At 41.6% G+C, this 12,810-nt stretch overlaps 1 long non-coding RNA gene across 1 annotated transcript in view; it reads right to left on the bottom strand.

Annotated features, from left to right (window-relative positions):
- The window catches only part of LOC139750888 (uncharacterized), a 330,261-nt gene that overhangs the window by 300,651 nt on the left and 16,800 nt on the right, over positions 1-12,810 (bottom strand). The window lies entirely within an intron of this gene.

The raw sequence follows: 12,810 nt of genomic DNA, 5'->3' as shown, positions 1-12,810 counted from the left end.
ACGTGGTGGACACAACAACTTTCTGAACCTTTCTCATATCATATCACTTATCTCGCCACGAACAAGGGATCCATGCACCTCTCTCGTGTCCACCAGGAAGTTCAATCCTTTTTTTTTATAAGAAAAACAAAATGTATTTCATGACTCGCCTCCTGAGAGACTGGGTATAAAATATTTGCTCACAAGGAAAACATCAAATAGTGACATACCCACAAATGTCATTATACGTCCACAGGACACACATCAATTATGTCAACTTCCATTCAACTGACAACTTCGAACTCTGCACCATCACACAGAGCCCGATTGTGTGACGCTATTACAGTGTTCAATTACAGTGTTCATTACCATCACACCATCTGGTTGTCTCCCCAGCAACAAGCCTTAACACCCTCGACCACTTGAGGATCACCTGACCTGCATTGATATCATCAACTCACTATCACGCTTTGACCTGGTTACAAGAGAGGTTGTATCGTAACCAAGTACGATGGTAGCAAAGCAACTGGTAAGCGTATGATGGCAGCGTAGTCATGTTGTATTCTTAATGCAGAAGTTCCTACTGTATAATTGCATATTAGCAACAGATCTCTCATACATTAAGAGTACAGCTTTTATTCTGTAGGAGTTTCTGCAGTTATGATCACACCAAGGAAACATCTAAATGAATAAACTAGCTTTATCTTAATCATCACATTGTTCAATATCTGCATATTTACCTACCTACCTACCTATAAATATATATATATATATATATATATATATATATATATATCCGTGGGGATAGAGTAGAAAGAATACCTTCCACGTATTCCCCGCGTGTTGTATGTAGCATTTAAGGATCTGGAGAAGGCATATGATAGGGATGATAGAGATGTTTTGTGGAAGGTTTTAAGAGTATATGAGGAGAGAGGTAAGTTGCTAGAAGCAGTTAAAGGTAGCGCTAGGAAAAGACGACAAAGGCCACATTCGTTCACACTCAGTCTCTAGCTGTCATGTATAATGCACCAAGACCACAGCTGCCTTTCCACATCCAAGCCACACAGAACTTTCCATGGTTTGCTCCCAGACACTTCAATGCCCTGGTCCAATCCACTGACAGCACATCGAACCCGGTATACCACATCGTTCCAATTCACGCTATTCCTTGCACACCTTTCACCCTCCTGCATGTTCAGGCCCCGATCGATCAAAATCTTTTTCACTTTATCTTTCCACCTCCAATTTGGTTCCCACTTCTCCTCGTTTCCTCCGCCTCTGACACATATACCCTCTTGGTCAATCTTTCCTCACTCATTCTCTCAATGTGACCAAACTATTTCAAAACACCCTCTTCTGCTCTCTCAACCATACTCTTTGTATTACCACACATCTCTTTCCCTTTCATTTCTTACTCGATCAAAGCACCTCACACCACATATTGTCCTCAAACATCTCATTTCCAGCACATTCACCCTCCTCCGCACAACTTTATTTATAGCCCACGCCTCGCAACCTATATATATATAACATTGTTGGAACCACTATTCCTTCAAATATACCCATTTTTGCTTTCCGAGATAATGTTCTCACCTTACACACATTTTCTAACGCTCAGAGAACTTTTGCCCCCTCTCCCATCCTGTGACTCACTTCCGCTTCCATGGTTCCATTCACTGCCAAGTCCACTCCCAGATATCTAAAACACTTCACTTCCTCCAGATTTTCTCCGTTCAAACTTACCTCCCAATTGACTTGTCCTACAACCCTACTGTACCTAATAACCTTGCTCTTATTTACATTTACTCTCAGCTTTCTTCTTTCACACACTTTACCAAACTCAGTCACCAGCTTCTGCAGTTTCTCACCCGAATCAGCCACCAACGCTGTATCATCAGCGAACAACAACTGACTCATTTACCAAGCTCTATCATCCACAACAGACTGCATACTTGCCCCTCTCTCCAAAACTCTTTTATTCACCTCCCTAACAACCCCATCCATAAACAAATTAAACAACCATGAAGACATCACGCACTACTGCCGCAATCCAACATTCAGTGAGAACCAATCACTTTCCTCTCTTCCTACTCGTACACATGCCTTACATCCATGATAAAAACTTTTCACTGCTTCTAGCAACTTTCCTCCCACACATATATTCTTAATACCTTCCACAGAGCATTTCTATCAACTCTATCATAAGCCTTCTCCAGATCCATAAATGCTACATACAAATCCATTTGCTTTTCTAAGTATTTCTCACATACATTCATCAAAGCAAACACCTAATCCACACATCCTCTACCACTTCTGAAAACACTGTTCTTCCCCAATCTGATGCCCTGTACATGCTTTCGCCCTCTAATCAATACCCTCCCATATAATTTCCCAGGAATACTCAACAAACTTATATCTCTGTAATTTGAGCACTCACTTTTATCCCCTTTGCCTTTGTACAATGGCACTATGCATGCATGTCAATCCTTAGGCACCTCACCATGAGTCATACATACATTAAATAACCTTACCAATCAGTCAACAACACAGTCACCCTTTTTTGATAAATTCCACTGCAATACCATGCAAACCCGCCGCTTCCCGGCTTTCATCTTCCGCAAAGCTTTTACTACCTCTTCTCTGTTTACCAAATCACTCTCCCTAACCCTCTCACTTCGCACACCACCTCGACCAAAACACCCTATATCTGCCACTCTATCATCTAACGCATTGAACAAACCTTCAAAATACTCACTCCATCTCCTTCTCACATCACTACTACTTGTCATTACCTCCTCATTTGCCCCCTTCACCGATGTTCCCATTTGTTCTCTTGTCTTACGCACTTCATTTACTCCTTCCAAAACATCGTTTCATTCTTCTTAGAATTTAATGATACTCTCTCACTCCAACTCTCATTTGCCCTCTTTTTCACCTCTTGCACCTTTCTCTTGACCTCCTGCCTCTTTCTTTTATACATCTCACAGTCATTTGCACTAATTCCCCGCAAAACTCGTCCAAATGCCTCTCCCTTCTCTTTCAATAATAATCTTACTTCTTCATCCCACCACTCACTACCCTTTCTAATCTGTCCACCTCCCACGCTTCTCATGCCACAAGCATCTTTTGCGCAAGCCATCACTGCTTCCCTTAATACATCCCATTTCTCCCCAACTCCACTTACGTTCTTTGCTCTCACCTTTTTCCATTCTGCATATATCTATCTATCTATCTATCTATCTATCTATCTATATATATATATATATATATATATATATATATATATATATATATATATATATATATATATATATATATATTCATTTATTTGTTCATTAATGCTTTGTCGCTGTCCCCCGCGTCAGCGGGGTAGCGCAAGAAAACAGATGAAAGAATAGCTCAACTCACCCACATACACATGTATATACATACACGTCCACTCACGCACATATACATACCTATACATTTCAACGTATACATACATATACACACACAGATATATACATATATACACAGTTACATAATTCATGCTTGCTGGTTTCATTCATTCCCGTCACCACCCCGCGACACATGAAATAAGAACCCCCTTCCCCCGCATGAGCGTGAAGTAGCGCTAGGAAAGACAACAAAGGCCTCATTCGTTCACACTCAATCTCTAGCTGTCATGCATAATGCACCGAAACCACAGCTCCCTTTCCACATCCAGGCCACACAGAACTTTCCATGGTTTACCCCAGGCGCTTCACATGCCCTGGGTCAATCCAGTGACAGCACGTCCACCCCGGTATACCACATCGTTCCAATTCACTCTATTCCTTGAACTCCTTTCACCCTCCTGCATGTTCAGGCCCCGATCGCTCAAAATTTTTTTCACTCTATCTTTCCACCTCCAATTTGGTCTCCTACTTCTCGTTCCCTCCACCTCCAACACATATATCCTCTTGGTCAATCTTTTCTCACTCATTCTTTCCATGTGACCAAACCATTTCAAAACACCCTCTTCTGCTCTCTCAACCACACTCTTTATTATCAAACCTCTCTTTTACCCTTTCATTACTTAATCAAACCACCTCACACCACATATTGTCTTTAAGCATCTGATTTCCAACACATCCATCCTCGTCCGCACAACTCTATCTATAGCTCACACCACGCACCCATATAACATTGTTGGAACCACTATTCCTTCAAACATACCCATTTTTGCTTTCCGAGATAATGTTCTCGCCTCCCACACTTTTTCAACGCTCCCAGAACTTTCGCCCCCTCTCTCACCCTGTGACTCACTTCCGCTTCCATGGTTCCATCCGCTGCCAAATCCATTCCCAGATATCTAAAACACTTCACTTCCTTTAGTTTTTCTCCATTCAAACTTACCTCCCAAATGACCTGTCCCTCAACCCTAGTGTACCTATTTACCTTGCTCTTATTCACATTTACTCTCAGCCTTCTTCTTTCACACACTTTGCCAAACTCAGTCACCAGCTTCTGCAGCTTCTCACCCGAATCAGCCACCAGCGTTGTATCATCAGCGAATAACAACTGACTCACTTCCCAAGCCCTCTTATCCACAACAGACTGCATACTTGCCCCTCTCTCCAAAACTCTTGCATTCACCTCCCTAACAACCCCATCCATAAACAAATTAAACAACCATGGAGACATCACGCACCCCTGCAGCAAACCGACATTCACTGAGAACCAATCACTTTCCTCTCTTCCCACTCTCACACATGCCTTACATCTTCCATAAAAACTTTTCACTGATTCTAACAACTTGCCTCCCACACCATATGTTCTTAATACCTTCCACAGAGCATCTCTATGAACTGTATCATGTGCCTTCTCCAGATCCATAAATGCTACATACAAATCCATTTGCTTTTCTAAGTATTTCTCACATACATTCTTCAAAGCAAACACCTGATCCACACATCCTCTACCACTTCTGAAACCACACTGAGCTTCCCCAATCTGATGCACCGTACATGCCTTCACCCTTTCAGTCAATACCCTCCCATTTAATTTCCCAGAAATACTCAACAAACTTACACCTCTGTAATTTGAGCGGTCACCTTTATCCCATTTGCCTTTGTACAATGGCACTATGCATACATTCCGCCAATCCTCAAGCACCTCACCATGATTCATACATACATTAAATATCCTTACCAACCAGTCAACAACACAGTCACCCCCTTTTTTAATCATTTCCACTGCAGTACCATCCAAACCCGCTGCCTTGTCGGCTTTCATCTCCCGCAAAGCTTTTACTATCTCTTATCTGTTTACGAAATCATTCCCCTTAAGCCTGTCACTTCGCACACCACCTCGACCAAAACACCCTATATCTGCCACTCTATCATCTTCCACATTCAACAAACCTTCAAAATACTCACTCCATCTCCTTCTCACATCACCACTACTTGTTATCTCCTCCCAATTAACCCCCTTCACTGATGTTTCCATTTGTTCTCTTGTCTTACGCACTTTATTAACCTCCTTTCAAAACATCTTTTTATTCTCCCTAAAATTTAATGATACTCTCTCAACCCAACTCTCATTTGCCCTCTTTTTCACCTCTTGCACCCTTCTCTTGACCTCCTGCCTCTTTCTTTTATACATCTCCCAGTCATTTGCACCATTTCCCTGCAAAAATCGTCCAAATGCCTCTCTCTTCTCTTTCACTAATAATCTTACTTGTTCATCTAACCACTCACTACCCTTTCTAATCTCCCCACCTCCCACGCTTCTCATGCCACAAGCATCTTTTGCGCAAGCCATTACTGCTTCCCCCCACTCCCTTTACGTCCTTTGCTCTCACCTTCTTCCATTCTGCACTCAGTCTCTCTTGGTACTTCCTCACACAAGTCTCCCCCAAGCTCACTTACTCTCACTACTCTCTTCATCCTAACATTCTCTCTTCTGAAAACCTCTACAAATCTTCACCTTCGCCTGCACAAGATAATGATCAGACATCCCTCCTGTTGCACCTCTCAGCACATTAACATCCAAAAGACTCTCTTTCGCGCGCTTACTAATTAATACGTAATGCAATAACGCTCTCTGGCTATCTCTCCTACTTACATACAGATACTTATGTATATCTCACTTTTCAAACCAGGTATTTCCAATCACCAGTCATTTTTCAGCACACAAGTCTATAAGCTCTTCACCATTTCCATTTACAACACTGTACTCCCCATGTACACCAGTTATTCCCTCAACTGCCACATTATTTACCTTTGCACTCAAATCACCCATCACTATAACCCGGTCTCGTGCATCAAAACTACTAACACGATTTTATTCTCATTCCCAGGTGCATATGCACCAATATTCACCCAGTTCTCTCCATCCACTTTTAGTTTCACCCATATCAGACTTTACTTTCATACACTCTATCACATACTCCCACCAATCCTGTTTCAGGAGTAGTGCTACTCCTTCCCTTGCTCTTGTCCTGTCACCAACCCCTGACTTTACTCCCAAAACATTCCCAAACCACTCTTCCCCTTTACCCTTGAGCTTCGTTTCACTCAGAGCCAAAACATCCTGGTTCCTTTCCTCAAACATACTACCTATCTCTCCTTTTTTCTCATCTTGGTTACATCCACACACATTTAGACTCCCCAATCTGAGCCTTCAAGGAGGATGAGCACTCCGCGCGTGACTCCTTCTTCTGTTCCCCTTTTAGAAAGTTAAAATACAAGGAGGGGAGGGTTTCTAGCCCCTCGCTCCGTCCCCTTTAGTCGCCTTTTGCGACACGTGAGGAATGCGTGGGAAGTATTCTTTCTCCCCTATCCCCAGGGATATATATATATATATATATATATATATATATATATATATATATATATATATATATATATATATATATATATATATATATATATGTGTGTGTGTGTGTGTGTGTGTGTGTGTGTGTGTGTGTGTTCTGTTCGGAAACAACCGATAGACCCCGTTGCTCACCATTGTGAGACGAAGGGTATTCGAGTACTTAGTATTTCGAATAGTTGTTTCCTATTATACAGTCCCTTAGCCTAGCGGTTAGCATGCCTGCCTCTTGCACAAGGGGTCCCAGGTTCGATCCTGGCTGATGGAGCTTTGTATGTTCTATGAAGGTGCGCGTTCATATACACTTTATTCGTATTCATATAACTCCGCGTTGTACAGTCAGGTTCGGTAAAACGCTATCAGCTGGCTATGTGTTCTGTTCGGAAACAACCGATAGACCCCGTTGCTCACCATTGTGAGACGAAGGGTATTCGAGTACTTAGTATTTCGAATAGTTGTTTCCTATTATACAGTCCCTTAGCCTAGTGGTTAGCATGCCTGCCTCTTGCACAAGGGGTCCCAGGTTCGATCCTGGCTGATGGAGCTTTGTATGTTCTATGAAGGTGCGCGTTCATATACACTTTATTCGTATATATATATATATATATATATATATATATATATATATATATATATACTTATTAATTTTATTCATTCTATTATATTTTGTCGCTGTCTCTCGCGTTAGCGAGGAAGCACAAGGAAACAGACAAAAGAATGGCCCAACCCACCCACATACATATGTATATACATATACGTCCACACACGCACATATACATACCTATACATCTCAACATATACATATATATATATATATATATATATATACACACACACAGACATATACATATATACACATGCACATAATTCATACTGTCTGCCCATATTCATTACCGTCGCCACCCTCCCACACATGAAATGACAACCCCCTCCCACCCGTTTGTGCGCGAGGTAGCGCTAGGAAAAGACACAAAGGTCACATTCATTCACACTCAGTCTCTAGCTGTCATGTGTAATGCACCGAAACCACAGCTCCCTTTCCACATCTAGGCCCCAAAAAACTTTCAATGGTTTACCCCAGACGCTTCACATGCCCTGGTTCAATCCAATGATAGCACGTCGACCCCGGTATACCACTTCTTTCCAATTCACTCTATTCCTTGCACGCCTTTCACCCTCCTGTATGTTCAGGCCCCGATCGTATATATATATATATATATATATATATATATATATATATATATATATATATATATATATATATATATATATATATATATATAATGTATATATATATATATATATATATATATATATATATATATATATATACTCTTTTCGTAACCATACATCCCTCTTACCCTTTCATTACTTATTCGATCAAACCACCTCACACTACATATTGTCTTCAAACATTTTATTTCCAACGCATCCACCCTCCTCCAAACAATCATATCTACAGCCTATGCCTCCCAATCATATAACATCGTTGGAACTACTATTCCTTCTAATGAACTTACTTTCATCCTCCTAGATAAAATTATCTCTTTCCACACGTTCCTCAGCCCTCCCAGAACCTTCGCCCCCTATCCCACCCTATGACTCACTTCCGCTTTCATAGTTCCTTTCGCTGCCATGTCCACTCCTCGATATCTAAATCATTTCACTTTCTCCGAATTTTTCTCCATTCAAACTTACATCCAATTAATTTGTCCCTCAACCCTGATGAGCCTAATAACCTTGCTTGAATGACCCATCAGTGCTGTTTCATCGGCGAACAATAACTACCGCACTTCCCAGGCCTTATCATCCCCTTAAGCTGCCTACTTACCCCTACCTCTAAGACTCTTGTATTTACCTTCCTTACCACCCCATCCATAAACAAATTCAACAAACAGGGTGACATTACACACTCCTGCTGAAGACCGACCTTCACTTGAAAACATTCACTCTCCTCTCTTCCTACTCGTACACATGCCCTACACCCTTGATAAAAAGTTCTCACCGCTTCTAGCACTTTACTTCTCGCACTATATTCTTAATACCTTCCAAAGAAGCATCTCTATCAACCCCATCACATGCCTTCTCCAGATCCATAAATGGTATATACAAATCCTTCTGTTTCTCTAAATATTCATCACACACATTCTTCAAAGCAAACACCAGATCCACACAACCTCTGTCACTTCTGAAACAACAATGAAACCCTCCAATATGATACTCTGTACATGCCTTCGCCCTCTCAATCAATACTCTCCCATACAACTTATCAAGAATACTAAACAAATTCATATCTCTGTAGTTTGAACACTTGCCTTTCTACAGTAGCGCACTAAAGCGCTCTACCAATCCCCAGGCACCTTACCCTGATCTATGCGTTCATTATATATCCTTACCAACCAATCAACAACACAGGCACTTTCTTTCTCAATAAATTCAACTGCAATACAATCACTCCAACCACTTTGCCGCATTTCATCTTTCGCAAGGCTTTCACCACCTCTTCACTCTTCACAAAACCCCTCTCCCTGGATCTCTCACTTCGCACACTCTTCCCGATCAAAACACACCCTACATCCGGCACTCTATCATCAAACACATAATGCAATCCTTCAAAATCTGTCATCAAACACATTAAACAATCCTTCAAAATACTCACTCCATCTCCTCACTCCATCACTACCCGTTATCCCTTCCCCTTTTGCCCCCTTCACCAATGTTCCCATTTGTTCTCTGGTTCACACATTATCTACCTCTTTCCAAAACGTTTTTAGTCTTCTTAAAGTTTAACGATACTCTCTCAATCCAACTCTTGTTTGCTCTCTTTTTCAACCTTTGCACCTTCCTCTTCACCTCCTCACGCTTTCTCTTATACATCTCCCGGTCATTTGCACTCCTTCCTTGCAAGTAAAGTCCAAACGCCTTTCTTTTCTCTTTCACTAGCGACTTTACTTCTTCATCCCACCATTCACCACCTTTTCTAATTTGCCCGTCTCCCACCTTTCTCATGTTACATGTATCTCTTGCACATGCCATCACTGCTTCCCTAAATGCATCCCATTCCTCCCCACTCCCCTTTCTTTATTTGCTCTCACTTTTTGCCATTCTACACTAAATCTCTCCTGGTATTTCTTCACACAAGTCTCCTTTCCAAACTCACCTACTAAGACCACTCTCTTCATCCCAGCATTGTTTCTTCTTTTTGGAAAAACCTCTACAAATCTTCACCTTCGGCTCCCACAGCAAATCTACATCCAAAATCTCCCCCTTACTCGCCTATCAACTGATATGTAATCTAATAATGCCCGTTGACCACCTTTCCAACTCATATACATACATTTGCATATACCCCCCCTTTTCAAACCAGGTATTCCCATACACCAGCCTTGTTTCAGCATATCTCCAGAAGCTCTTCACCATTTCCATTCGTAACACTGAATACCCCATGCGCCCTAATTATACCTTAAATCTACCTTCGCATTTAAATCACCTATTACTAATACCCAGTCTCGTACATCAAAACTGCTGATATACTCATTCAGCTGCTCCCAAAACACTTGCTTCTCATGATCTTTCTTCTCATGGACAGGTGCATAAGTGCCAATAATCACCCATCTCTCGCTCTATCCAATTTCATGTTTACCCACATCAATCAAGAATTAACTCTTATACTCTATAAGACACTACCACAACTCATGCTTCAGTAGTAGTGCTACTCCTTCCTTAGCTCTTGTCCTTTCACCAAACCTTGACTTTACTTCTAAGATATTTCCAAATAATTCTTCCCCTTTACCTTTGACTTTTGTTTCACTCAGAGCCAGAACATCCAGGTTTCTTTCCTCAAACATGCAACCTATTTCATCTCCTCTCTTCTCATCTTGGTTAAATCTACACACATACAAACATCCCAGTCTGAGCCTTCGAGGAGGATGAGCACACACCGCTTGGCTCCTTCTGTATCCTCTTTTAGAAAACGAAATACAAGGAAGGGTTTCCAGTCCCTCGCTCCTGCCTCCTTTTTCTCCCCCATATATATATATATATATATATATATATATATATATATGGGAAACAGAAGAAGGAGTCACGCGGGGAGTGCTCATCCTCCTCGAAGGCTCAGACTGGGGTGTATAAATGTTGTGTGGATGTAACCAAGATGTGAAAAAAGGAGAGATAGGTAGTATGTTTGAGGAAAGGAACCTGGATGTTTTGGCTCTGAGTGAAACGAAACTCAAGGGTAAAGGGGAAGAGTGGTTTGGGAATGTCTTGGGAGTAAAGTCAGGGGTTAGTGAGAGGACAAGAGCAAGGGAAGAAGTAGCAGTACTCCTGAAACAGGAGTTGTGGGAGTATGTGATAGAATGTAAGAAAGTAAATTCTTGATTAATATGGGTAAAACTGAAAGTTGATGGAGAGAGATGGGTGATTATTGGTGCATATGCACCTGGGCATGAGAAGAAAGATCATGAGAGGCAAGTGTTTTGGGAGCAGCTGAATGAGTGTGTTTGTGGTTTTGATGCACGAGACCGGGTTATAGTGATGGGTGATTTGAATGCAAAGGTGAGTAATGTGGCAGTTGAGGGAGTAATTGGTATACATGGGGTGTTCAGTGTTGTAAATGGAAATGGTGAAGAGCTTGTAGATTTATGTGCTGAAAAAGGACTGGTGATTGGGAATACCTGGTTTAAAAAGCGAGATATACATAAGTATACTTATGTAAGTAGGAGAGATGGCCAGAGAGCGTTATTGGATTACGTGTTAATTGACAGGCGCGCGAAAGAGAGACTTTTGGATGTTAACGTGCTGAGGGGTGCAACTGGAGGGATGTCTGATCATTATCTTGTGGAGGCTAAGGTGAAGATTTGTATGGGTTTTCAGAAAAGAAGAGTGAATGTTGGGGAGAAGAGGGTGGTGAGAGTAAGTGAGCTTGGGAAGGAGACTTGTGTGAGGAAGTACCAGGAGAGACTGAGTACACAATGGAAAAAGGTGAGAACAATGGAAGTAAGGGGAGTGGGGGAGGAATGGGATGAATTTAGGGAATCAGTGATGGATTGCGCAAAAGATGCTTGTGGCATGAGAAGAGTGGGAGGTGGGTTGATTAGAAAGGGTAGTGAGTGGTGGGATGAAGAAGTAAGATTATTAGTGAAAGAGAAGAGAGAGGCATTTGGACGATTTTTGCAGGGAAAAAATGCAATTGAGTGGGAGATGTATAAAAGAAAGAGACAGGAGGTCAAGAGAAAGGTGCAAGAGGTGAAAAAGAGGGCAAATGAGAGTTGGGGTGAGAGAGTATCATTAAATTTTAGGGAGAATAAAAAGATGTTCTGGAAGGAGGTATATAAAGTGCGTAAGACAAGGGAGCAAATGGGAACTTCAGTGAAGGGCGCAAATGGGTAGGTGATAACAAGTAGTGGTGATGTGAGAAGGAGATGGAGTGAGTATTTTGAAGGTTTGTTGAATGTGTTTGATGATAGAGTGGCAGATATAGGGTGTTTTGGTCGAGGTGGTGTGCAAAGTGAGAGGGTTAGGGAAAATGATTTGGTAAACAGAGAAGAGGTAGTAAAAGCTTTGCGGAAGATGAAAGCCGGCAAGGCAGCAGGTTTGGATGGTATTGCAGTGGAATTTATTAAAAAAGGGGGTGACTGTATTATTGACTGGTTGGTAAGGTTATTTAATGTATGTATGACTCATGGTGAGGTGCCTGAGGATTGGCGGAATGCCTGCATAGTGCCATTGTACAAAGGCAAAGGGGATAAGAGTGAGTGCACAAATTACAGAGGTATAAGTTTGTTGAGTATTCCTGGTAAATTATATGGGAGGGTATTGATTGAGAGGGTGAAGGCATGTACAGAGCATCAGATTGGGGAAGAGCAGTGTGGTTTCAGAAGTGGTAGAGGATGTGTGGATCAGCTGTTTGCTTTGAAGAATGTATGTGAGAAATACTAAGAAAAGCAAATGGATCTGTATGTAGCATTTATGGATATGGAGAAGGCATATGAT

The sequence above is a fragment of the Panulirus ornatus genome, chromosome 10, assembly GCF_036320965.1.
Source record: "Panulirus ornatus isolate Po-2019 chromosome 10, ASM3632096v1, whole genome shotgun sequence".
NCBI lineage: Eukaryota > Metazoa > Arthropoda > Malacostraca > Decapoda > Palinuridae > Panulirus > Panulirus ornatus.
This window is presented reverse-complemented; position numbering and strand designations above follow the sequence as displayed.